Genomic DNA, 26,018 nt, shown 5'->3' with positions numbered 1-26,018 from the left:
ATTCTTGCTTCTCTCAGCCATTCCTTATGCATTTATAGAATGTCTGCTAATTGCCTATCCTTCTATAAATAAAATCAATCTCCACATTATTTGTTTTTTATATGGAACTCAAGACATTCTCTCTGCAAAACCTCCCACAGATATTTGTGGAAGTACAACTGGGGTGCTGCAGTGTTCCTCTTCCTGAAACTTGCAGTCTAAAAGGATGACAGACTCTGGACAGTAATCCCAAGCGTGAGTGTCTCATTGAAGGTATATTATAAGTACCACAAGATGTAGACCTAGAGTTTTCCGAGATACAAATTTGGTTTGTTTTGCCAACTTTATGGTTACCAGTTTGGAGGAAGGGACTAAGTCATTTATCTCTTCTTTACCTGCAGGACTCAAACTATGAACTCATAATAGTGAGTTCTTAACAAATATTTGTTGGATAATCCATATTTGGTTGTGCTCACTCACTATCCATTTAACAACATGAAACAGTACTTGCTTTGACATTAAGGCTTTTAAAAGGAGCATAGATAGCACTTTGGTTGGGGATGAATCAGACAGAACTGTATTTAAATCTAGGTTCTTCCAGTTTCAGGTTGGTTGATCACAGACACAAAATAGGTAAGTCTCAGTTACCTTCTCTGTCACGGGGGTTTTATTTACCTAGGTTGTTCCATATCTGGAACTTAGCCTAGAGCAGATTTTCAACCTGTTATTGCCGCTCCTCTTCTTTTGGGGGAATTGAAACTTGTTGGCAAATGCAAGTAGAGCTGAGAAATACCTGATTCAATTATAAGGGGAAGACAGATATGCTAGATGAGCCCAGGGATCATGAACATCTGTTACTTTTTTTTTTTTTTTTTTTTTTTTTTTGGTACTCGACATTTCCCCCTCTCCGTTTGGTAAGAGCACAGCATAATTTTCCTTTGAGAAACTTTCTTCCAAACCTTAGGGCTGTCCAACATGTGGCCCCATCTTCTGTCCTGGGATGGGAATGTAACCTGAGCAGAACAATCTGAATCTGTCTGGGGGATTGTCCTAGATCCTGAGGTGAGAGGGTATTCTCTTTCTGCTTGATGAACTCAAAGGACAAAAAGCTGGAGCTCATGGGGAACTCTTCTACTGTAGGGAGAGAGCTCATTGGGAATGGAACATTAACATGAGCAAGGAAAGAAGTAAAATCCTAAGGTCATTCTCTAGACACCTGGACCTAAAGTCATTTCTGCTCCATCACCTCCTGACTGGATGAACAAATTAATTTTGTTTTGTTGCTTGAGCCAGTGAGAATTCAGCTGTGATCATTTGTGGACAAGCATGCTCGGTAAAAACCTGAAAACACAGAAAACATGAAGGTTTGAGAAGGGCCTCAAGAATTTTCAAGGTCTTGTCCTTCTGATAATAGAAAATTATGTGGGTTGAAAATAGGAATGGTATGGCAGATAGTGACTTTATTGCCTGAATGGCTGTATGCTAATCCCTTAATCTTAGGGAATAAAGATAAAAATACAGTAAACCAGACTTCTTGAACACTAAAAAACAAACAAAAAACAAAAAGTTTCAGTGAGGTTTGAAAATACCATTTAGTTTACAAGATGATGTTTTCAAATTGTGTGATAATTACCATCAGCCTTTTATGTAGTCATATTCTCTTGCTAGGTCTTTGGAAGAGATGGGTATGATTCTTATCCCACATTCAAAGATGGGAGAGGTGTGGTTTTCCTAATGGTGGCTAGGGAACTAGTGATGGAACCAAAATTCCAACCTGAATCTTGATTTTAAGTCCTACACCTTTTCCCTAATCCCTTGGGAAGTCTAGCCACATGTGGACTTAAACTGGATAGGTCCTTGCATTTACTGTCATCTTATTGTGAAAGAAATTCACATACTTTTGTTAAAGAAAAAAATGAGGACTTTTTGAATTGCAGTAGAACCAGTTGGAGTAGAGTTTTTTTTTTTTTTTTTTTTTTTTTTTTTTTTTTTTTTTTTTTGGCTCATTGCTGGAAATGGAGCTCAAGGCCTTGTATATGCATGCTGGGCAGGTACTCTGCTACTAACCTATATCCCCAGTCCTTTTTATTTTATTTTGAGATAGGGTTTTGCTAAGTTGTCCAGGCTGGCCTGGAACTTGGATCCTCTTGCTTCAGCTTCCTGAGTATCTGGGGTTACAGGTGTGTGCCTTTTTGTCCTGTCAAGATATTTTGTTGTTGTTAACAGTAAAGACAAGTATATTTTAAATCTTTTCCCCCCTGAAATGTATGTGTGTGGATATCTATATATGCACACACACACACATATATATAACATATCTATATACACACATGTATATATGTATATGTGTACATATATACACATATCTATATATACACACATATATTTTGGGTTTCTCTCAACAACCAGTTACTTACAGGAATATATACTGGTGAGAAATCAGAGAAGACCTTATATGTGATAATAAGATTAGTAGGGTAAAGTTAGATTCATTTAGTATTTTCTTTGTGTTTGATGTTCTTATTTGTGAGTTTGGGAAGTATCTCTGTGTTAATGAGCTACTAAATAGTGGAATACTTCTTTCTGGGATGGAAATTGCCCTTTACTTTTTAGGCCCCTAGATTGCAAATCCTTTTGTTTTAATTTGTTCATTTTAGTTATACATGACAGTAGAATGTATTTTGATATCTCATACATACATGGAATATAACTTCCCATTTTTGTAGTTGTACATGATGTGGAGTTACACTGGTTGTTTATGCAAGTTCTTAAAACTGATTTTGTTAAAGCGTAGTATGTGTCTACTTTCTGGGCTTGCTAAATGAATGTTTTCCTAATTCTTTAATCTTTGATAGAAGTCCACAATGAAAAACATTCACACACACCACAAGAATTACTAATAAGCTTAGCCAAGGCATGCCAGGGTAATTTTAGTTAACAGGTAAGTCAATATTTCTTTTACAAGTATAGTGAAATAGTGTTTACACAACTGGTGGGCTATTATGGACTTATTTAACTTGTTTGAAAGAGTATAGAGCCCATTATTTGCCCTGCTCATTTTACATTCATGATATAATCAGGCTTATGCCGAATTTCTTAACTTCCTTTCACCAACAAAGCCTAATTAATTGAGAAAGGAGGAGGAGGATTTAGGAATAAAGATCTATTTTCTTTCAGAATTATTTATTTTGTGAGAAAGCATTAGTTCAGCTAATTCATTACTTTGAAATAGCCTATTATGTAAAATCAATTGGATCTGTCTTTGATTTTATCCAACATAAAGGCAACCTTTAAACATATCCACATGTTCTAAAAGAAAGGGCTGCGGTACATGATATTATCAATTCTTTAGCTCATTTTGATCCCCTTGTCTAATTTCATGTATGATAATGAACATACTCCTACTGGTATGCAGCCTGCTTCCTGAGAACATGTGTCCAATCAAACTTGTATGTAAACCAGGCACAGGTTTTCTTTTCAAGCTAAGAATAAAATTAATGAGAAAAAATAACAAAACACTTGAAAATGAATGATCTTCCTGCTTATTCACATGCTTTATTTAATTCTGCCAAATATTGCCTTAGTATTTAGACAAACTCTTCCATATGCCCAATGTGATGGATTTTTCCTAGTCTTATTAAAACTACACTTTTAGGGGTTTTAATCAGCTGCTTCACCTAAGTCCTGTAGGTGCAGTATATATAGATCCGCAATTCCTCGTCAGCAACTCTGAGATTTTAAAAGCTCTGAAAAGGGAAAGGGTTTTTGAGATGTATTTGGTGCACAATTTGAACTGAACCAATGTGACTCCATTTATATTCTTTCTCTCGATTTCATGTAACTATTCATTTGAATTCTGTAGAAACATGAGCGTGTTCAATTGTAGGGTGCTTCCCCAGGCCCTGTGGAAGATTTTATATGATATAGCTATGTCATTCTCAACATATTCTCTTTAAAGAATCCTCCTGAATTCTGCATTCAGCATTTGTGACCCTGACATTTTTGATTTACAGACCTGCCAACATCAGCAAACCCTGTAATGTCTATCTCATAAACAATTTTTGGAAGAAAAAGAAAAAAGGACAGGAAAAAGAATTGATTGGATCTGCCAGGTGAGGAAAGAATGGGGAGTATTACCAAAAGCAAATCTTGAGAGGGGAGGCAGGAAAGTAAGTGGTCAGCTTGGGCGAGGTGGCTGTCAGTGGAATGGTCCCCCTTTAATTTAGGGCAGATCTTCCAGTACTATAATTCACAACAAGTATTTATGAAAAGGCTCATAGAAAGCATGTTTTATGTTAGGAGTTAATGCTCTCAGACATTAGCAAAAATAATTGGTAAGAATATTCCAGAAAAGAAGAAGATGGAGATGTGGGTTGGAAATTGTAAAGGTAAGGAGAAGGAATTGTAGAACTAACCTATTGGAACTAAATTATAGATTTTATTCCACAGACATGCAGTATTTATAAAGTAAAATAAACAAGTAAATAGCATGCTATTTCCCCAAATGCTTTATTTTGATAAGTCTGGTATATTTTAAATTTAGGTATACTTGCATTCAACTGCAATTACAATCTCATAAAGCAGGATGAAATATATTACACAAATACTGCAGCTCAAGTCAGTGAGTCACAGTGAAACGTTGTCCAGATTACTGCAATTAAATTTTACAGAAACCTTTCATTGAGTGTTATTAGGTTTGTGGATTAATAAAATGAGCCTGTTTGTTTTTATTGTTCTTTAACAAGAAACATTTTGATTTTAAGTTCATTGATTATTCTTCTGCATAGCTTTTAGATTGGTATTTGGCAGAAAGAAATGTCATTGCAGTTTCAAAAAAATCTAAATGTATTTTTTAAGAGATGATTCCTTTTTTTTCTTAACAACCATTATTCTTCTTTGTTCACATCATCTCTGTTTTTCCCACTCCTATTTTCTAATTTCCCAACTCAGGATTGCTGAGTGTGTGTAGGATGACATGGGGATTCTTGGCTAGGTCACCTATTTGAAGTACAAAAGCATGGCACACTTCAAGTAGGTGATGTGAAGTACCCAATCTTGGATTCTCACAGACCAGGGTTCCTATCTCTGTTCAGTCACTGACAAGTTGTGGTCAACTCTCTGAGGTGCAGGCTGTTCACCAGCAAGATGAGGACAACTATACCAAGTGACTTTGTATGCAGTAAGCACTAATATGTGGTAGCGATAAGGGGTTTTCCATTCTTTCCCTGAAGGTTTTTCTCCTCAAAAAAGTCTTTCCCATGCTATAGAAATAGGAAAACTGAAGCAAGAAAATAGACCTTATTTTTCTTTCTTGTTTTTTCTCTAATGACACAGGTACTTGACACATTTACCATGTTTTCACATGAAAGCAAAGTGTGTCACAGATTTTCTCTGTTTGCTAGGGAAATGGTCTTATTGAGTTACATTTGGGAGGTTTCAGTTTCCAGTTTTAGTAATGTTTCAATTCCATTTTAACCAACAGTATTTATCTGAAGGCATCGATTGCCCATCCCATAGAGGTCAAGTGCTAGAAACATGGGGACAAATGCATGTGAAGTTATGCTTTCAGTTAATTCACATTGAGTTGAGAAGAGACATGAACACAGAAAATTAAAATGTAGTGTAAGAGGAGGGACGAAAACACATGCAGTTAGGGTAAAAAGGAGGAACATCCCAACTCTACCTCAGAGAAAGGCTTCACAGAAAAGATGGTGTCTGGAGTGAATTCCTGAAAAATGAGCAAGAGATCGTTAAGTGAAGAGGAATGGAAGGATATTCTTGGTACTGGATGGAGACAAAATGTAATTTTTAGACAGTGATTGCATGGCTCCAGCTTATGGTGTATGTTTGTGAGTCTTCAGAAATAGGCAGAGAGTTTGTAGAAAGGGTGTTTGATGCTGTGTTATTAAGCTTGAACTTGGTCCTGGGTGCAGGGGGCCAGGGCATCTTTAAGTGTGGGAGGGACACAGACACATTTTATCTCTGGGAAAAAAGAACTCTGACAGCCTGGGGTAAGTGTTGGGAGGTTGGAGGTGAGTGTTAGGAGCAGGAGGCAGGAGGTCTCACTGATTTGAGCAAGACACAAGAAAAGCTTCAGTCAGTAAGTAGCAGTAGACATGGGGAAGAGGCAGGTGTTAGATTCCAGAGATATTTCAGGGGCAGAATTTGGCAGGACTTGGTGACTGTGGTACCACAGGGGCAGGGTGACTGAAATGTCTCCACTGCCTCTAACCTGAGCGATAGGGCAGATTATGATAATTTACCACAAAGTAATTACTATTTTTGGTCCTTATGTGGGCCAGGTGCTATTCTAAGTGCCTTAACTGCAGTTTTTCCCTCCATTTATTTCTCTTGACAACCCTGTAGGATAAATATAATTATCTTCTTTTTACAAATAAGGAAAATGAGGTTCAGTTATTAAATAGATTTCCAAAGTTACTCTGTTGATAAATGGCATACTTGACATTGAATCTGTGGTGTACTTGACTCCACATCGCTACTTTTAAGCTCTGGAAGGGGAGCAGGCTTTTAAAAGAAGGCAATAAATTTAGCTTTGGACTTGTCCAGTTTGCAGTTGAGAAAAGTTTCCAAAAGGAAGGGTGAAGACTGTAACATGTGCCTTTGCAACTTCAAATGTTGCTCGATGTGGATTGTTTGATTTGAACTGGAAAGAAATTCTTGATCATAAAGTAGCTGTGGTGGTCTCTGTTTGTGTTGCTTTCTTCCAATGGTAGACGGGATGAAGGATTCTCAAAACCTGAAATTTGGAAGCTGTGTTATTATGGCAAATATTGTTGGCATGTGATTTTTAAGTTTCTTTATTCAATATAAACCTTTTCCAGGAATATTATGACTATATTAATATTATGATAATATATTATATTATGATATATATATTATCAAATATATATATTTGATGTGTTTTGAAGGCAGAAATATCTTTCCCCCCTTTTATTGATGGTACTGACAGTCATATAGTACTAGGGAAATGTACTTCCTTTTTCTTAATCTTCTTCGTATCATCAAATAATAGTGTAGTTTCTGAAGGCATCCTGTCAGTGTTTCATGAGTAACATGATAAACCTATGCAAGTTGTAGAAACACGGAAAATGAGTACAGAACAAAACAAAAATCACTCACGTTTTTCACTACTTGATAATTGCTGGTAACATTTAATCTATTTTCTTTTAGTCTTTTTAATGTTCACATTTATTTACCTAATGTTCACTTATAGTGGGAAAGGATTTTCCCTTTCTCATTGTTACTATTTGGATGTGAGGTGTCCCTCAGAAGCTCACAATGCAAGGTTTAGAGGAGAAATCATTGGGTTATAGCCTTAACCTAATCAGTCAATTAATCCTTGATGGGATTAACTGAGTGGTAACTTGAGGCAGATAGGGTGTGGCTGGAGGAAGTGGTTCATTGGGGGCGTGGCTATGGGGTAATTATTTGTATCTGGGAGTAGAACCTCTCTCTTTCTGCTTCCTGATCACCTGTGAACTGCTTTCCTCTGCTACACTCTGCTGCCATGTTGTTTTGCTTCACCTCCAGCTCTGAGGAATGAAGCTGACCTTCTATGGACTAAGATCTCTGAAACCGTGAACCCTCAAATAAACATTTTCTCCTCTAAAATTCTTCTGGTTGGATTCTTTAGTCACAGCAGCAGAAAAAAGCTGACCAAAACAATCATCGAACATCTTTATAAGCATGTGTTTTTAATGTTGTCATGAGAGTTTATTCTCCCATCCTACAGATGAGGATGTAGAGGGTCAGAGAACTTGAAAGACTTCCCTAAGCATATAGTTAACATGGCTGTGTCCCATACCCTGTGTGGCCTCATACTCTGGCAAGGAGTACTTCAAGTTTAGACAAATTGCCATGCTAGAGAGTAGCATATGGGAAATTCATTAGAAGTTCAAAGGGCTGTTGGAGTTTGGAGGCAGGAAGCAGTATGCCTTGCTGGGGACTCAGGGAAGGTTTTATGGAGGAAGTTGTTGTATCTGGGAGGGGTCTTAAATGATGAGAAGCAAATGACATTAGAGAAGGATTGAGTCCAGGGGTGCTTTACCATTGAGCCACATCCCCAGTCCTATTTATTTATTTATTTTGAGACAGGGTCTTGCTGAGTTACTGAGGCTGGCCTTGAACCTGCCTCAGCAGGTCAGCCTCTGGAGTCACTGGGATTGCAGGGATGACCACCACATCTGGCTTACTCGAGATAGATATTTAGGAGCAGGGGACAATATGAGCAAAAGGATCATGGTGGCAGAAAAGGTTGGGACCTATTTGGGAAACAGTAATTCATCCAATTTGGTTAACTTTTGGGCTTTAAAAAGTTCCAATTGAAAGATAAAGTTGTAAGACTGAAGGTTGAAAGAAGGTTGAATTGGAGTTCAGATGCCATGTAGAGGACTGAGTTAAAAAGGAACTTGATCAGGATGATGCCTTAAAAAGACTTCTCTGGCAGCAGGACCTGGGATTGATTAAAGGGAGAGGCTGAGAGACATTGATTCAGTATATGATGTGGGACACAGCAGATAGTTTCTAAGAGGACTGATTGAGGAAAGGTGATGTTAATAACAACGAGCAGATTTGAAGAGGAGTCCTCATCTGGGTGTGTTGCATTTGTGGGGCCTGGTATTCAGCTGAGTATTCTGGCGGCTGCTTCAGAGAGTGAGTGGGGATAGAGGCCCTTACCCTTGGGCATTCTGGTTGGTGAAGTGGTCATGGTTGATGATATTGAGAGGTGAGGGATGTGGAGTGAGAATTCATGAAACTGGTGGAAGAGATCACAAATAAATATCGAACTTTTCTTGAGCACTAACTACATGTCAGGCACTGTTCAAAGCACTTTACAGGTATTACCTCATTTAATCTCCACAACAACCCCATGAGGAAGGTAGTATTAACATGCTCATTTTATAGATAATCCATTTTATAGATGAGGAAAGTGAGGTTCAAGATCACATAGCTAGAAAGCTTTAAATATGGAATTTGGCCTCAAGGGCACTGACTTTAAACCCATGCTGTTAAGCTCCATTATTTTATGCAGCTTCCCAGACAGAAGAGAAAACAGAGAAAACCTAAGAACTATTTACACTTAGGGGAGAGATCAGGAAGAGAAGCTAGCAGGACCAAAGAGGAGCAGCAAAGGAATGCTTTAGAAAGAAACCCAAGAATGGACAGGCCTGGCATCAAATACTATATACATTTTGTTGGTTTGAATCAGGTATTTGTCAAAATAGTGTCAAATTAAAGCAGATGGCTGAAGGAATAATTACAAATGATTTTTAATTATTATTTCAGCAGTTTAATAAGTTGGTAATTTCCAAATCACCTCCCCTGAGGTTATACTGTTCTTGCAATTCAATAAGAATTTATTGGTGACTATTACAGATTTAAACTATGCTAGACACATTTTATTCATTGGCTGAATATTTATTGAGAACTTACTCTGGGCTTGGAACTGTGTTTGGCACCAAGAAAAATACACTGATGAGTAAAGAAGGTCCCTGGCTTCTTGGAGCTTCTTGGCTAGTGGAAGTGGCAGGCATCAGTTAAGAACGGGCGCGCGCTCGCGCGTGCGCACGCACACATGCACATGCACAAACTGTGCTGAGTTCCATTAATCTTTTTTGGAAACCAGGTTTACCAATGAGGAAATAAAATGGAATACAAGCATGAAGGGTATCTACTATACTTTGTTCGTAGATAAAGTAAAAATTATTGCAAACACTAATAAAATTGTCAAAAAATCATTGTCTTTCTCAATTAGTGGGATACAGTTTTACTTTTCATCCACTTTTTTTTTTCTTCTTTTAGGCATTCCTTTTTCTATATTTTCTTTGCTTGGGGGACTGTATAATGGTGGTGACAGCTTGTTGGTCGCAGGCTCATTCTAGTGTGCAAGCAGACCAAGAAAATGGGTCAAGGAACTATTAATAAATGGGAGTGGGGCCCAAACAGAGATTTGGCACCTCAATTTTAAAGTTGTTTTGAATACTGTAGAAGGTGTACACATGTTTCTGTATCATCTCCAGCATAGACAGGGGACTAAATTAAGTAACTAAATTTTCATAAATGTTTATTAAGTTGAAGTCTTTTGAGAGCAAAATCAGTGTTTTCTATGGTGTGTTAAAAACCTCAAGTGATCACTCAAGCACGAAGTCACTGTGGACATTCAATTGTTAATAGCAATAACATTGACTATCAATGTTGATTCATACTGTTGATTTATGTATGTATGAAATGTCAGAAGAGGTTGCATTGAAATTAAAAATGTTGGACCACGTGCTTTTTACTTCATTTCCAAATGCTAGTGCTTTTCAACCTTCCCACTGAGAGCCTGTATTTGTAACTCAGCATAGAACATGTGGCAAGACTGGCAAGTCTCATGCAGGAAAAGCAAACAGGTGTTTGAGTGATAAAGAAAAGGTGCATATTATGGTTTTTGGAAAAAGAAAAAAGAAAAATACAAAAGAAGAGACCATTGTGAAAAGAAAACAAATCGTTCGATTTATTCTAGGGTATACATGGAAAATATATATCATGCAATTTCTAAAATGTTTGTTTTTCCTTAGAAACCATGTAGATGGGAGGCTTTTCATTACAAGCCATTTAAAATGTATTTTTTTTGCTTCTTTTACATAATGTAGATAAGACAAAATGCTAAAAAAAAAAAAAAATTAAGTCCGCGTGGAAGCCTATTACATAGAATAGTTCCTCAGGTGTGGTCAATTTAGAGTGGTAAAAGAAGCACATTGCTGAAGTTTACATTCTAGTGTGAAGTATAATCTAAAAAAGGCACTATAAAAGGAATGTGTTTTCCTAGTGCATTGTACGTATCTACATGTGTGTGTATGTGTGAATGTATAGACAGCTATTCAGAATCTCCCCCATAAATATATATATGCACAAGCATATAATATTCTCTTCTATAGATATGTATATAGATCTGTCACCTAGCTATAATATTGTAGGTTTGTGTGTACTACAATAGATTTTGTTTCATAAGGATGCAATTAAATTTCATATGGTTTAACTGTCTTACTTAAGTGCCAGAAATCTTTTAATTGAATTTAGGAGGTAAGTTAGCATCTATTCCTGACCTAGGAAAGCTATCTCTTTGTTATTTTCACTGATTTGACAAACAGTTTTCCAGAGTCTACTATGGCAAGACTCTGGGTTAAAATCTCTACGTTTTACATTCAGAGAGATTTATATTCTAGAGAAGCAGAGAATTATAACAAATCAGTAACTAAAATATACAGAATATTAAGTGGTAATTAACTAAAAACAGAACAACAGGAGCAGAGAGAAATGGAGCCTGAGGCAAGGAGGGTGAATTGAAGTTTTAAGTGGTATGGTAGGGGAAAGGGTCCCATAGGGGTGACATCTGAAGGAAAGGGGAGTAGGCACATAGGCATCCTTTGAAAGGAGATGCCCAGGCAGAAGAGACATCAAATAGTGAATATTAAGGCTCTGGGGCAGGCCTGCCATTTTTGACTCCGTGTTGCTGGAGTGCACTGAGGAGGAAGGAAGACTTGAAGATGGTCTCTGAAGGGCCAATGTAGGACTTTGATTTCACCTTGAGTGAGATGAGACTGTGGGTTTTGAGCAGTGGAGTAACTTGATCTAATTTACATGAAAAGGGATGAATCTGCTGGGTGGGGAATAGATGAATTATGAAGAGAGAAAAGGAAAAAGCAAGTAATCCAAGTGATGGCTCTCCACCAGCTGGTAGCAATGAAAGTGGAGACAAGTGGGTAGATTTGGGGTCAGAATCTGAATATTTTCTGCAAATAAAGTTAATAGAATTTACTAATGGATTGGCTGTGGGGTTTGTGAGGAGGGAGGAACCAAGGAAGAATTAGAGTTTTTTTTTTTTTTTTTTCTTTTTGGTACCAGGGATGGAACCCAGGGTTGCTTAGCCACTGAGCCACATCCCCTGCCCTTTTTATTTTTTATTTTGAGACAGGGTCTTGCTAAGTTGCTTAGGGACTTGCTTAGTTGCTGAGGCTGGCCTTGTACTTGCAATCCCCCTGCCTCAGCCTCCTGAGCCAATTATAGGCATGCACCACGGTGCCCAGTAAATTCAAGGTATTTGAGCAACTGGAAAGGTGAAGTTGCCATGAACTGAGATGGGGATGACCATGGGAAGGAAAGATTTGGGAGGTAAAAAAGAAGGTTGGAACTGGGCATGTTGATTTTGAATGGAAACATTGAATATAAAATTGAGTATATGCCAGAGAACTCTGAGATGGCATTTAAAATTAGATGATTGTCAGAAAGTAGGTAGTAGTAGAGGCCACAAGAATTTTTGAGGTCACTAAAGGGAAGAGTGCAGCTGGAAGGGAAAGAGATCTAAGGACAGCCTGAACTACTGCAGGCGAGCTTACATAAGCCACCTGTAGAGGTTGGTGAATGGAAACTAGACCAGCAAAGATGAGGAAGCAGAGGCCAGCGAGGGAGGAGAAAAATGAGGAGAACGCAGTGTCTGGAAGCCATGGGGAGAAACTATTTCAAGCGGGAAGGAGTGATTAATGGAAAAATATGTTCCTAATAGATTCAAGATGAGGAGGAACTGTCTATGGGTTTTGCATTGTGCAGGTCATTAATAACTTTTAACAGGAGCAATTTTGATAGAGTGCCTACTAAAAGTGGACTAATTTAATCTATTTGAAAATATCTAAGATCACTGGACTTGGTGGTGCACGCCGGTAATCTGAGTGGCTTGGGAGGCTGAGGTAGGAAGATCATGAGTTCAAAGCCAGTCTCAGCAACTTAGTGAGGCCCTAAGTAACTTAGCAATATAAAAAGAGCTGGGGGTGTAGCTCAGTGGTTAAGTGACCTTGGGTTCAATCCCTGATACAAAAAAAATCTGAGATAAATAAAACACATCAAAATATTGTCTAGGCAAAAGACTTTATTTAGTATATTGAGACAAAAATGTTAATGACAATAACTGACATTTATTCACTACTTATTTGTGCCAGGCTCTGTGATAATGTTTCATGTGCGTGATTTTATTTGAATTTTTACAATAAAAATATGGGTTATTACCAAAATATCTGCATGGCATAAGGGAAAGTTTGCAGACTTTAAGGGACTTTTCTAAAAAAATATAACCAGTAAATGACAAAAGCTGAGGTGTTTGAAGTATTTGCCTAATAGCCTAAGCTGAACAATTATTTTGTTTTCAAGGTCTGTTGATTGCTTTTGGAACTAGTCTTATTCTTTAGAAATTAAGGCAATATTTTGTTTGTTCCATTTGTTTCATGTATCTTTATTTTCCCAACATCTAGCAGCAGTGTAAAAAAGTTATAACTAGTTCCTTTAGTAGTTGTTGGTGTTTTATTTTTTGATGCAGAGAACTATCAAAAATATTTTAGTTCATTGGATTACATTAATATGTTCATTCATATTGAGATGTTATTAAGAAAATGTCATTTTCTAGAATGACTTCTATTTTAATAGAAGCTTTTTTGATGGAACTTGGTTGATTTTGGAAAGTGCATAATGATACTGAAAAAGCATTGAGCACCTAACATGCTCATGTAATATTTGCAGGCTCTCTATGAGATGGACGTTATTATCATCTATGTTTTACATCCAGGGAGCTAGAGTTTTAGAGAAGCTGAGTAAATTGCCGAAAGTTACAGACCTTGTAAGTGGTTGAGTAAGAATTGACCCCCTGTCCTCTGAAATTACATTCCATGCTTTTTCCACTACAACATGCATGTAAATTTAGTTAATTCCAAAGCTCAGCTTGAAATATTATATCTTTACTCATCTGTGTAAAATTGATTCCCCTCATTTGATGCACCATTGTAACTCCAACAGCTGGTGCCACAGGGACCCGTGATTCTAGGAAGCACGTATACATTTTTTAATTAGACGTGTTTTCTCTGGGAAGGCTGTGAGTCAAGTTTTTTTTTTTTTTTTCTTTATTAGGTTTGGATTTTCAGAATCTGAGACAAGGAGAGGTAGAATTATTGTTTGCTGGGCTGACTTTTCCTCGTTGGTGACTGTTTGGGGCTGTAACTAGGGTTGATGTATCAGTAGCAGCAAACACAGATTGTGTTATGGATTTTGCAGCATGGCATGAAATGGGCTGGGGGGTGTCAGTATTTTTCTAGAATAACTTCTGCAACTTTCCATTGTCCCTGAATCTCACATTCCATTCATAACAAACTTGGTGCTCTTCCCACCTCGGCCTCTTGGCCCCTTTGATCAAGTTTCTACTCTAAGGCCAGAATGGTCTATTAAAATTGCAGCTGACAACCTAGTCATGTGCCTAAAATTCTTCAGTGGCTCCCCCATTATATTTAAAATAAAATAAAACACCAATATCTTAACATGGTCTACAGGGCCCTATATGACCTGACTTCCTCCTTCCTCTCTTACCTCTGTCAGCACCATTTTTGCTTATGCTACTACCTCTAGGCCTTCTTGAAACCTCTCCATGTCTTTTCCTTCCTCAAGCCTCACACTATACTATTTCCTCTGCCTAGCACATTCTCTCCTTCATTTTGTATAAGAGACCTTCCCTGACTACCCAATCTAAATTAGACCCTCAGTTGTCATTTCTCTAGTTACTTTGTGCTTTTCTTTCAAAGTAGTTATTACAGTTTAGAATTGCATTTTATTCATAGGTTTATTTTATATCACTCTCTTCCCCATGAATATGTCAGACCAGGGCAATTTCTGTATCTGCTTCCCCCCTCCAACCCTAACTGCCTGGCATATAATAGATATTCAATAACACTTCTTGAATAAATCTCAAATAAATGAATACCCTTTCCAAAGCTGTTTTCTCACACAGTCTTGGATATGACAAAAATAACCAACATTTATTTTGCATGAATATCCTCAGCACTGTGATGATATCACAAACCAATGGGTACCAGGGCTGGAGCAAAGATAGGAGGTGCACGTAAGTAGCCTGGACCCACAGGATGTTGTACAGATGGAAGTCAACTCTGTTCTTCTGCTGCATTGCTTGGCGGTGTTAAAAGCAATGCAGGATGGAAAGAGCACCAAAGGATTTGGTTAGTTGTCACATTCTATCGTATTGTATCTAGATATTCGTATAGAGAACAGTGTGCAATCAAGAAGATGAAGTATATGTAAGTGGACCATCGTGGGTTTGTTTTCAAGAGATGGATATTCATACAACGTTTTCAATCATTTTGGTATGGGTTTATCAGAATTAAACTCAACTATCTCATATTTTCTCTAAATTTGAAAATACGTATTCTCTGCATAGCATGCATGATTGGAAACAGTTTGGTTAAAGCTATCATTTTAGCTCCCTCTGCTGGTGGTGAACAGTGCCTTTAGCAGAAGACATTAAGAGTGCCAATGTTACTGAAGATAGGGATGAAACACATTTACCTTTGCTCTCTGCTCCCCTTGGTCCAAGTAGGAAGCACACATGCTGTTTAAAAAACATTTTAAAAATGGCCATATTTAGATATAATTTACATACCATAAAGTTCACTTGTCTAAAGCATACAGTTCAATAGTTCTTTAGCATGTTTATAGAGTTGCACAACCATCACCATGATCTAATTTTTGCACATTTTCATCACCCTAAAAAGAAACCTTCTATCTCTTTGTCACCTCTTCTCCTCCTATCTCCTCGCTTCTCTGACACTAGCTCCTGGAATCTGCTAATCTTTTCCCATCTTTACAGATGTATGTTTTGTGAATATTTTGGATAAATGGGATCACACACACATACTGTGTATATATGTGTGTGTTTGCATATATATATGGTATTATTATATATATATATATAAAATTTTTTGCCTACTATTTCATTTACTGTTTTTGAAGTTTATTCATATTGTAGAATATATCAACATCTCATTACTTTGTATTATTGAATATATTCCATTTAATGAACATATGCTACATTTTGTTTATTCATTATTTGATTTGCAATTGGGTTATTTCTCCTTTTTTGGTTATTATGAATAATGCTGCTATGAATATTAGTGTATTTCTTAGGTGGACATATGTTTGTTTTCCATTTTCTTGAGCAGAGATCTAATGGTCAAATTTCTGGGTCATATCTATGTTTAACATTTTGAGGAACTACAATGCTGTTTCCCAAAGTGGGTGTGCTGTTTTACATTCTCAAACACATACTCTTTTGGATTGGTTTAAAAAAGTAGTACCTAAAAAAAAAGAATATAAATTTAGTAGATATCTTTTTTATCACTTTTTCTTTTATTTTACTTCCATACTTTCACATTGCCCCATTTGCTTTCACATTGTGGCTCCATCTAACTTTCCTTCTCCATTACCACTGTGAAGTCTTTAGATCTCTCCCGCCCTATACAGATGGATGGTTAGATGATTTCCAAGCTCCCACTCAGCTACAAAAGTACTAGGTTAGGGTGAAAGCCCAAGTATTTTTCTGATTCCCAGCTTTCTCATGGACACTTGTGTAAACCTTCTGGAGAGGTGGTCCCAATGGCATAGAGCACTGGCTCTGGAGTCAGATCACCTGGGTTAAGATTCTTGATCTATCCCTTTCCGAGTGCATGACATTGGACAAGGATTTTACCCCCAGCTTTCCCCTTGCTCCCTTATGTTTTATTTCTTATGTTTAAGTCTTATGTTTAAGTCTCTTATTCACTTTGAGTTAATTTTTTTATATGGCGTGAGATAAGGGTCCAATTTTATTCTTTCACATATAGACAACCAATTTCTCAACACCACTTAATGGAGAGACTCCTTTCCTTACTGGGTTCACACCTTTGTAGAATCAGGTAGATTTTGTCAATGTGATGACTCCAATTTTCTTTTTCTGATCCGGTCAATATGACTACCTTTTTTTGGTGGTTCTATTTAAATTTTAGGATTTTTTTCTATTTATGTGAACAATGCTACTGGCATTTTGACAGGGGTCATTGAATCTGTTGATTGGTCTGGGTAAAAAACACATTTTAACAACATTAATTCTTTTAGCCCATGAACCTGAAATATATTTTCACTTATTCATGTTTGCAATTTCTTTTATTAATATCTTCTGATTTTCAATGTACTGATCTTCACCTCCTGGTTAAATTCATTCCTAAACATTTTTTTTTCTGATATGATTGGAAATGGATTTGTTTTCTTGATATTTCTTCTTCAGATAGTTTGTTGTGAATGTATACAAATGTCACTGATTTTTGTATGTTGATTTTGTATTCTGCAACTTTACTGAATTTGTTTCTTAGTTCTAATAGTTTTTTTAAAAGCGTTTTTAGGGTTTTGTATATTTAAGGGCATGTCATTTGCAGAGACATTTTAACTTCTTTCTGAGTTGGATGTTTTTTCTTTCTCTTGTCTAATTGCTCTGGCTAGAACTTCTAGTACTGTGTTGCATAGTTGTGGCAAGCCAGTGGGCATCATTGTCTTTTTTCCTGATGTTAGAGGCAAAGCTTTCAACTTTTCACGGTTAAGGATGATGCTAACTATAGGCTTGTCCTGTTGGAATTTTACGGTGTTGAGAGACATTCCTTCTATCCTTGATTTGTTGGGTTTTTATCTTGAAAGGATGTTGAGTTTTTGTGAAGCTTTTTTTCTGCATCTGTTGAGATGGTCATATGATTTTTACGTTTCACTCTGTTAATGTGATGTATTTATTGATTTGTATATGTTGAATCATCCTTGTGTTCCAGGCACAGCTTCCACTTAACCCTTTTGTGCTGATGAATTCAGTTTGCTACTATTTTGTTGAGGACTTTTGCATCCGTGTTCATCAGGGATATTGGCCTGCAGTTTTTTTTTTAGTGTCCTTAGCTGTCTTTTGTATCAGGGTAATGCTGGCCTGGTAGAATGAGTTTGGAAATACTCCTTCCTCTTCAATTTTTTGGAATTATTTGAGAAATATTGGTATTCATTCTTCTTTCAATGCTTGGTAGAATTCACCAGTGAATCCACCACGTCATGGGCTTTTCTTTACTGGGAGGTTTTTATTATTGATTCAGTCTCCTTACTTGCTATTGGTGTGTTTAGGTTTCCTGCTTTTTCACATTTCAGTCTTGATAGGTTGTGGTTTTAGGTATTTATCTAGATCTTCTAGTTTATTCAATTTGTTGGTGTTTAATTTTTGTACCAGTCTCTGTGATTCTATTATCTTTTTGGGGTATCTGTTGTAATATTTTCTCTCTCATTTATGACTTTAATTATATAAGTCTTTTCTCCTTTTCCCTCTGTTTATTCTGGCTAAAGCTTTATCAGTTTTTCCAAAAACCAAATCTTAATTTAATTAATCTTTTCTATTATTTTTCTAGTCTCCGTTTCATTTATTTTTGTCTAACTTTGGGGTTGGTTTGTTCTTTTTGTATTTTCTTAAGGTGAGAAGTTAGATTATTTATTTGAAATGTTTCTTTTTTCTTATGGTAGGCATTTATTACAATAAACTTCTCTCTTAGGACTGCTTTTGCTGCATTCTAAAAGTTTTGGTATGTTGTCTTTCCATTTTAATTTGTGTCAAGAGATTTTTTTTAACTTCCCTTTTGATTTCTTCTTTGACCCATAGGTTCTTTAGGTTTGTGTTGTTCAAAATTCACATTTTTGTGAAAATCTAATTTTCCTCCTATTGTTGAATTCTAGGTTAATACATTTATGGATAGAAATAGTAGCTGATGTAACTTCAATTCTCCTAAACTTGATAAGACTGTTTTGTGGTTTAATACATGTCTGTCCATCTTAGAGAATGTTCCATGTGCACTTGGGAAGAATATGTATTCTACTGCTGTTGGATGGAATGTTGTATGTCTGGTTGGTCCATTTGGCCCATGGTGTTGTTAAAGTTTTCTGTGTCCTTATTGATTTTCATTCTGGATGATATATCTATTGTTGAAAGTAGAGTATTGAAGTTACTTACTCTTACTGTATTATTTCCTATTTCCCTTTAGCTCTGTTAATATTTGCTTTATGTATGTAGGTGCCCCATTGTTGGAAACAGTTATATTTATAACTATTATATCATCTTAATAAATTGACCCCTTTCTTATTATATAATGGTCTTACTTGTCTCTTGTAATAGTTTTTAACTTTAGGTCTATTTTATCTGGTAGAAGTATAGGCATCCCTGGTTTCTTTGACTTACTATTTGCGTGGAATAACTTTTTTCATCCCTTCATGTTCAGATTGTGTGTCCTTAAAACTAAATTAAATCCTTTATATACAGCATATTGTTGAATGTAAAAAATCAATTCCATTGTGCTGTCTTTGGAGAATTTAATCCATTTATATGAAGAGATTATTGACAGGTGAGGATTTGCTATTGCTATTTTATTAATTTATTGAGTGCTTTGTAGTTCCTTTGTTCTTTTCATCCTTTATTGTCTTGAGGTTTTCTTCCTTTTCTCTTTTTGGTACTAGGGATTGAACCCGGGGGTACTTTACAACTGAACTATATCCCCAGTCCTTTTTATCTTTTAAGACAGGGCCTAACTTAGTTGCTTAGGCTGACCTTGAACTTGTGATCCTCCTGCCTCAGTCACCCTATAGCTGGAATTACAGGAGTGAGGCACTGCGCCTGGCTTTCTTTTTGATTTGATGATTTTTTTTTTAAATAGTGGTATTCTTTGATTACATTTCTTTGTCTTTTTATCTGTCTACTACAGGTTTTGTCTTTGTAGTTACCATAAAGTTTACATGAGCAACTTAACTGCACTTGAAGTTGTATACTTTGTCTTCTCCTTCATCATTTTATGTTATTTATGTCATAATTCATGACTGAATTTTATTTATTGTGTTTTCACTTACAAATTATTATCGCTATAATTATTTTAATACCTTCTCTTTTAACATTTATACCACAGTTAGCCATGATTTACAAAGCACCATTCAGTATTAGAGCATTCTGAATTTGATGACATTCTTACCTTTAAAGTGAGTTTTATACACACATTTTCATGTTGTTTATTACTGTTCTTTCATTTCCACTTGAAGAACTTCCTTTAGCATTTCATTTTTGTTCCTCTGACTGGGTGTCTGCTATAGAAACTCCCTGTGGAATTTTTTCAAATATGCTCATTATATTCATCAGCTTCAGAATTTTTGTTCGTTTCTTTTTCTTATTGTTTCTATCTAGTTGTTGAACTCATTTTGCTCATATATTGTTTCCCCAATTTCATTTAGTCCTCTGTGTTTTCTGGTAGCTCATGAAGCTGCTTCTAGGATCATGAGATGAGAGTAGGTGGACAGAGCCTAGTGCTTTCAGGCTTGTACTTGCCACACAGGGAGTAAGATTAGATAAGGAATGACATGGAATGGATGGAGATTCCCCATCTGCTGTGCCCTCTTCCAGACTACCACTCCATCAGCTAGCTGTTCAATTCCTTTCCATTTGCTTCCTACATCACCAAATTCCCAGCCCTGTGTTTATGATGTTGAGTCTTACTTTTTCTACACCAGGAGATCTAATTGGTTTCAGTGTCTAGTGTCATACTCCACAGATGTGGCCTGGTTTTAGCACTTTCTACTTTCACTTATAAAATGAAACTTTGAATTCTAAATCAAGAAACTGAATCTCCAATATAGGAGCCAATTCATAAAGTTGTATAGTCATTTATACATTGAAAATTTTTTAAATTGCTCAATATGTTAAATTTACTCTTGGGAAATTTAAAGTTATAAACTGCAACTCTAATTTGCTACTGTGGATAAGATGATAACCAGAGGTTTTATTTTATTATTTTACGCAGGCTCTTTGGACCTGTAATACAAGAGGTATTTCCAAGTTTGGACCACCTTGCAAAGAAAATTCCAAGTATATTAAATCATGTACTTAGTTTTCAGTGTGGAGGAATGAGTCCCAGGTTCAGTGAACTAACACAATTTTTCAGAGTTCTAAGTGTACTTGCAATTAAGACTGTGTACTTGTTGTGCATTGGTTGATTCTTCTGTTGGAAAACTTCCTATGTGAAACCTAAAATCCTGCTATTGATCTACACTCACAAAACCCTGTTGATTTAAACAGGGCTCCCTAAGGTGGAACAACAGCAAAATCAAGAGACTCAATTTACTGAGCTTGGGTTTCAGGAAACATATTTAATAGCAGACAGTTCCTGTTTTCATTGTTTTCCATTTAAGTTCCTACAAAATCAGATTGTCTTTAAATAGATGCCGCCGCCATGGGGACAAGATTCAGTTTCACATCCCTGAAGAAATAGAGTTTTGTAAAGATCCATTCTACCTTGGCCTCACATATAATGGGCCTAAGTCAAGCCAAAAGGATCAAGATGAATATCATGCTAAAACAGTGATAGAATAATGGCGCTATACACATACTCTTTTTAGACTTTAATGTAACCCTCAATAACCAAGGAATAATTACTGGTGAATGGAGGTGAAAAGGAATTTCCTTTGAGAGAGATCCCATTTTTGTCTGTTTTGGAAGCATGATACAGGTGAGCCTTAAAGATTTCTGGGGAAAGAAAAGAGGGGAAGTAGTTTGAAAAAAAATCACCTCTGACTGATCTCATTGTTCGAAAAAGTTCTGGGTTTGGCGGAAATTCCTGGAGTTTTGCCTTCAAAGAGGTGAACTGACCAAAATGTAGTAATGCTAATAATATTAATGATGTTCATGATGGCTTATTTGTATTGAGCCATAGTATGTATTACAGGTCTTATAGTAAGCATTCTGTGTGTATTTTTTAATATGTATGTAAAATCGCTTTTAATAAGAGTTTACAATGGTTCAGATTAATGCCACCACTCTGGGTGGCTATGTAGTGTGGGATGGTTAAAAGAAGGTACGTGGTTTAATTTCTTCTTCTACTACTAATTATGTGATCCGCCTGCCTCCCCCTCCCAAGCCACTGGGATTACTGGCGTGTGCCAATATGCCTGTTTTTGAGTCTTGGTTTCTTAATCTGTAAAATGTCATAAATTTTACTTCACTGGGTTTTATGAGGATTAAATACAGACCAGTAGCAGGGGCAGATAAGCCATCCTGGCGGGAGGAACTTCCATTCTCCCAGGACTTCGAGGATACATGATTTCCTGGGGGAGTTGCACCCTAAGGGGTAACTTGAGTTATGGAATAGACAACAATGTCAGGAAATAGTGAGGGAAGGGTGTTGTGGTTTGAAGGATAACATGATTTTGGGAATTGTTGCCCAGCTGCGAAGGGAGAGGGGACGGGAGGAGAGATGAAGCTAGAACACTCAGTAAGTTCATCTCATAAAGGGCTTTGGGTAGCATGCTGGAGTTTAGACTTTCTCCTGAGGTCAGAGGAGAGCGACTAATGAATTTAAGTAGGAACGTGGCATCATTTGATTTGATTTTTGTGATGTTCACTTTCTTTGAGATTAAAGATACAGTGAACAGAGACCATTTCTTGATTCTATATTTAAGCAAACCCAGAACCTTGACAACTTTGGCTTGGGGCCTGTTTTCAGGCGAGTTAACATGTATTAACTGCCTCTGATTACTGTTACAGCCTCATCTTGCTTTAACTGTTTCCTTATCTGAGATAAGTGGTATAGGGCAAAGGAGGGAAAGAAGCAACTCTGTTCACAGACCTGGCTAGGACACATGAACTTTTTTTTTTTTTTAATTGCCCTGTTTGTTCATTTGTGGATTATATACTTAACATATTAGATGCAACTAAAATTTATTCTTAAGTTGACTTTTAATTGCATTCTTCTTCTGTATTGTAACCATTTACTAAGAGTTGGCATATACTAAGGCAAAGAACCTCTTTCTAATGTTAATCTAAGTAAAAATCATGGCAAAAGCATTTGTAGATACTTTTCCTCTTCTTACCCCTAAGCTGGCAGCTTGTTACTTGAACAAAACAAACAATAAAATTCAATTGCATAAGTGATAGGGTTTGGGGGGAAAAGGTTTATTTACGCTTCTGCTGACTTTGAATAGAAAATTGACCCTAGCTCATGATCACAATCTCGTATTCCCAGAAGATTCCAAGAAAATCAGTTTTTAAAATAAACATATAAGAATGTGTTTCTAGGTCACATTTTATTATTATCAATGACTATTTTATAAAACGTATGTCAAAATGTGAAAAACTGTGAACAAGGTGAAAGTGAAATATGACCAGCTAGAGAGTCACATTAGACAGAATATTTCTGCTTCAGATTTGTGGTGAAGCAGATATTCAACATGTTGGAATTCAGGTGAAGGCTGATTTAGAACTTGGTATGTTCTAGACCTGTGGTAATATTACAAAGCTAGCATAGCCACAAAAAATCATTAATGCACAGTATCCAAAGGGTAAATAATTATAGTTTAACATTAAGACAAATCAAATATAAGAGGATTATGATAAAACTTTTATTGGAAAACTTCAGAATTTCTTAAGAAAGAGAAGTATGTATAATGGAAACAAATATATTTGGTTTGAGTTGTTCACAAAGTGACCTACCACTCTTGGAGCATTTTATGTTTTACTAACACTGTTAAATCCCATCTGGTGTTTGAAAAGTCTTTTACTATCCCCTGCTGGGACAGGCAGACATTGGTTTGCATGACTGTGTGTTCCCAAAATATTTTTAAAAAGTATCTAGTGAATTTATACCAACTGTAGCAGGATGATAGAAGACCGCATTTCCATTATAATGCCTTTAGGAATGGAGACAAATGTCATCAGGTCACAAAAGATCCATCAGTTTTACACTGTGTGACATTTGGGGAGGAATGTGAATGATTAGTGGTTTTCAAAAGTTTTTGGAATTCAACATCCTGTGTCGATATTGCTTGAAAAATATTTATAGGTTCTGAGTCAGTGAGATGCGATTTATTCCCCATGGAGTTCATTCTAGAATGTGTGGACTAGTGCCTTGAACCTTAGTCATTCCAACAAACTCCCTGAAAATATTATTGTCAATAAACAGGTTGTTTTGCTTTCTTGAGTGATTTTTATTGTATTATGATAACCCTATATTTCTGGAACTCAACTAGACTTTTGTATAAAGTGAAAATAATTTAATTCAGCAAGAATTTGTTGAATGGCTTCTACATTCAAGGTAATCCAATAGACAGTGGATTAAGCAACAAGAATCCCTATCTTTAAACAACTTATAGTCTTGGTGGAGAGTTAGATAAAAAAACAAGGTAAGCGAATTTTCAAAAATGAACTGTAACAGTTATTAATATTAACAGGAAGGAGTGATTAAATTTGATTGGGGTATGAAGAAAAACACCATTGTGGAAATAAAACAAGCCTTGAAGAGTAAGTACAATTTTAATCTAGAGGAGGTCTTATATATGTAAAGTGAATAGTAAATTTTACAACTTATAATATTCCTAGATAAAGTTATAGAGAGATAAGAATATTGCAGAAATTTTTTGGATGGATGCCTGAATTTTAATCTTGGCTCTGCAAGCTTAGGCAGCTTCCATCTAACATTTATTGTGTCCTGATAAAGTTCCAGGCACGGTTTTGGGTGATGAGGGTGGGGCTGCTTTATGTTATAATGAGAAAAGACAACCCAAGGAGGGGTATTAGTTCATTTTTTTAAATGACTATAACAAAATTCTTGAAACTCAGAAACTTTATAAAGAAAAAGTTTATTTACCTCACAGTTCTGGAAGTTCAAGGTTGAGGGACCACATCTAGTGATGATCTTCTTGAGACAGCACAGAGCATCACATGGCAAGGGACAGGGTGTGTGTGTGTGTGTGTGTGTGTGTGTGTGTGTGTGTGTGTGTGTGTATCTCTTCTTGTCTATTTTTATAAAGTCACTAGTATTTTATTATGAGAGCTTCCCCCTGAAGACTTTATCTAAACCTAATCAGCTCCCAAAGGCCCCACCTCTGAACACCATAGTCAGATTAAGCTTTCACCTTCTTAATACCTCATATTGGGGAATTACAGTTCAACACATGAAACTTTGGGGGACACACTCAAACCATATCCAAACCATAGCAGGAGGTGATATCCCAGCTGAGAACTGAACAACTGTGAACTTCCCAGGTAAAGATCTGTGTGGAGAAAATTTCAGAGTAAGAACCATCCAGAAGCCGCAGAGTGTTCTAAGAACAGGAATAGTTCGGACGGTTGAAGAGAGTGGAGAGAAGAGCATGAAGTGAGTTTTGTGAATAGGGTCATTTAATTGGGATCACATTTTAATTATGGTGGGGAACCATTGAACTATTTAAGCCAATGAAACTTTTTTTTCTTGTTTTATGGCTTATGTTTTTTAGAGATCATTTTGGCCGCTGGGTTAGAGAATGGAGTGGGCAAGTATGGAAGAAGAGAGATGAGTTAGGAGGCTCTGGCTGTAGTCCAGGTAATAATGATGGATGTTTGGGCTGGTGGGTGCAGTGGAATGAAGACTTGTATAAGTGTCAGGGATGACATGTGCAGGTTTTCAGCTTGAGCAAAAACCTCAATAGTGATAATGACTGAGGTGGGGGAGTCAGGGAGACACGGAGGTATGGAGTGCAGGCCTCTTGAGATCTCTAAGCTTGCTTTCTGTTGTAGAATAACATTGACGCCTGTCTGGAAGGGAGAATGTTGTTGTTGTAAGCATTATCAAATGAAGTAACCTGTGTAAAGTATTTGGCACACAATAAGAACTCAGTAATTGCCAGTTACCTTTTCTATATCAAACAACAACCATAGGTTCAAGAAAGGTGTGGTAGGCATAAATGACACATTTTTCATAACTGTAGACTTCAAAGTGAGTTTTTAAAAATTTCTTTGTTTCATATGTTTTGTATAGGACTGATTATTTTATGCCTTGTGTTGGATGTTGGATGCGCCTTCAGCCAGGAAATGTGTTCTACTAAGACAGTGACTCCTGGAAGGAAATGTAAATTGAGCCACGATGAGGCATGTGTGATTCTGCACTGGGAGACCCAGTGGTGCAGATTGTGAATTTTTTTTGTGCGCCTGCAAGGATATTCCCATTAAAAGATTTGCTTGAGATGGTTGAATTGGACCATATTATGATGCCCACAGGCCTAAATTCGACCTTACATTTTAGTTTGATCCTTATACCATTTTATTCGATGGTTCTGAGGTTTGGACCTGCAATAGAATAATTTCTTCAATTATC

The 26,018-nt window shown here is 36.6% G+C and overlaps 1 long non-coding RNA gene across 1 annotated transcript; it reads left to right on the top strand.

Annotated features, from left to right (window-relative positions):
- Positions 1-21,265: 21,265 nt before the first annotated feature.
- Positions 21,266-25,793, top strand: LOC306662051. The gene is made up of 3 exons (XR_013764048.1): positions 21,266-21,401; positions 25,162-25,247; positions 25,683-25,793. It is a non-coding gene; the product is annotated as an uncharacterized lncRNA (long non-coding RNA).
- The last annotated feature ends 225 nt before the right edge of the window (positions 25,794-26,018 follow it).

The sequence above is a fragment of the Sciurus vulgaris genome (genome assembly GCF_902686455.1).
Source record: "Sciurus vulgaris genome assembly, chromosome: 5".
In the NCBI taxonomy this organism is placed as follows: domain Eukaryota; kingdom Metazoa; phylum Chordata; class Mammalia; order Rodentia; family Sciuridae; genus Sciurus; species Sciurus vulgaris.
The sequence above is the reverse complement of the archived record's forward strand: the minus strand, read 5'-3'. Positions and strand labels throughout refer to the sequence as shown.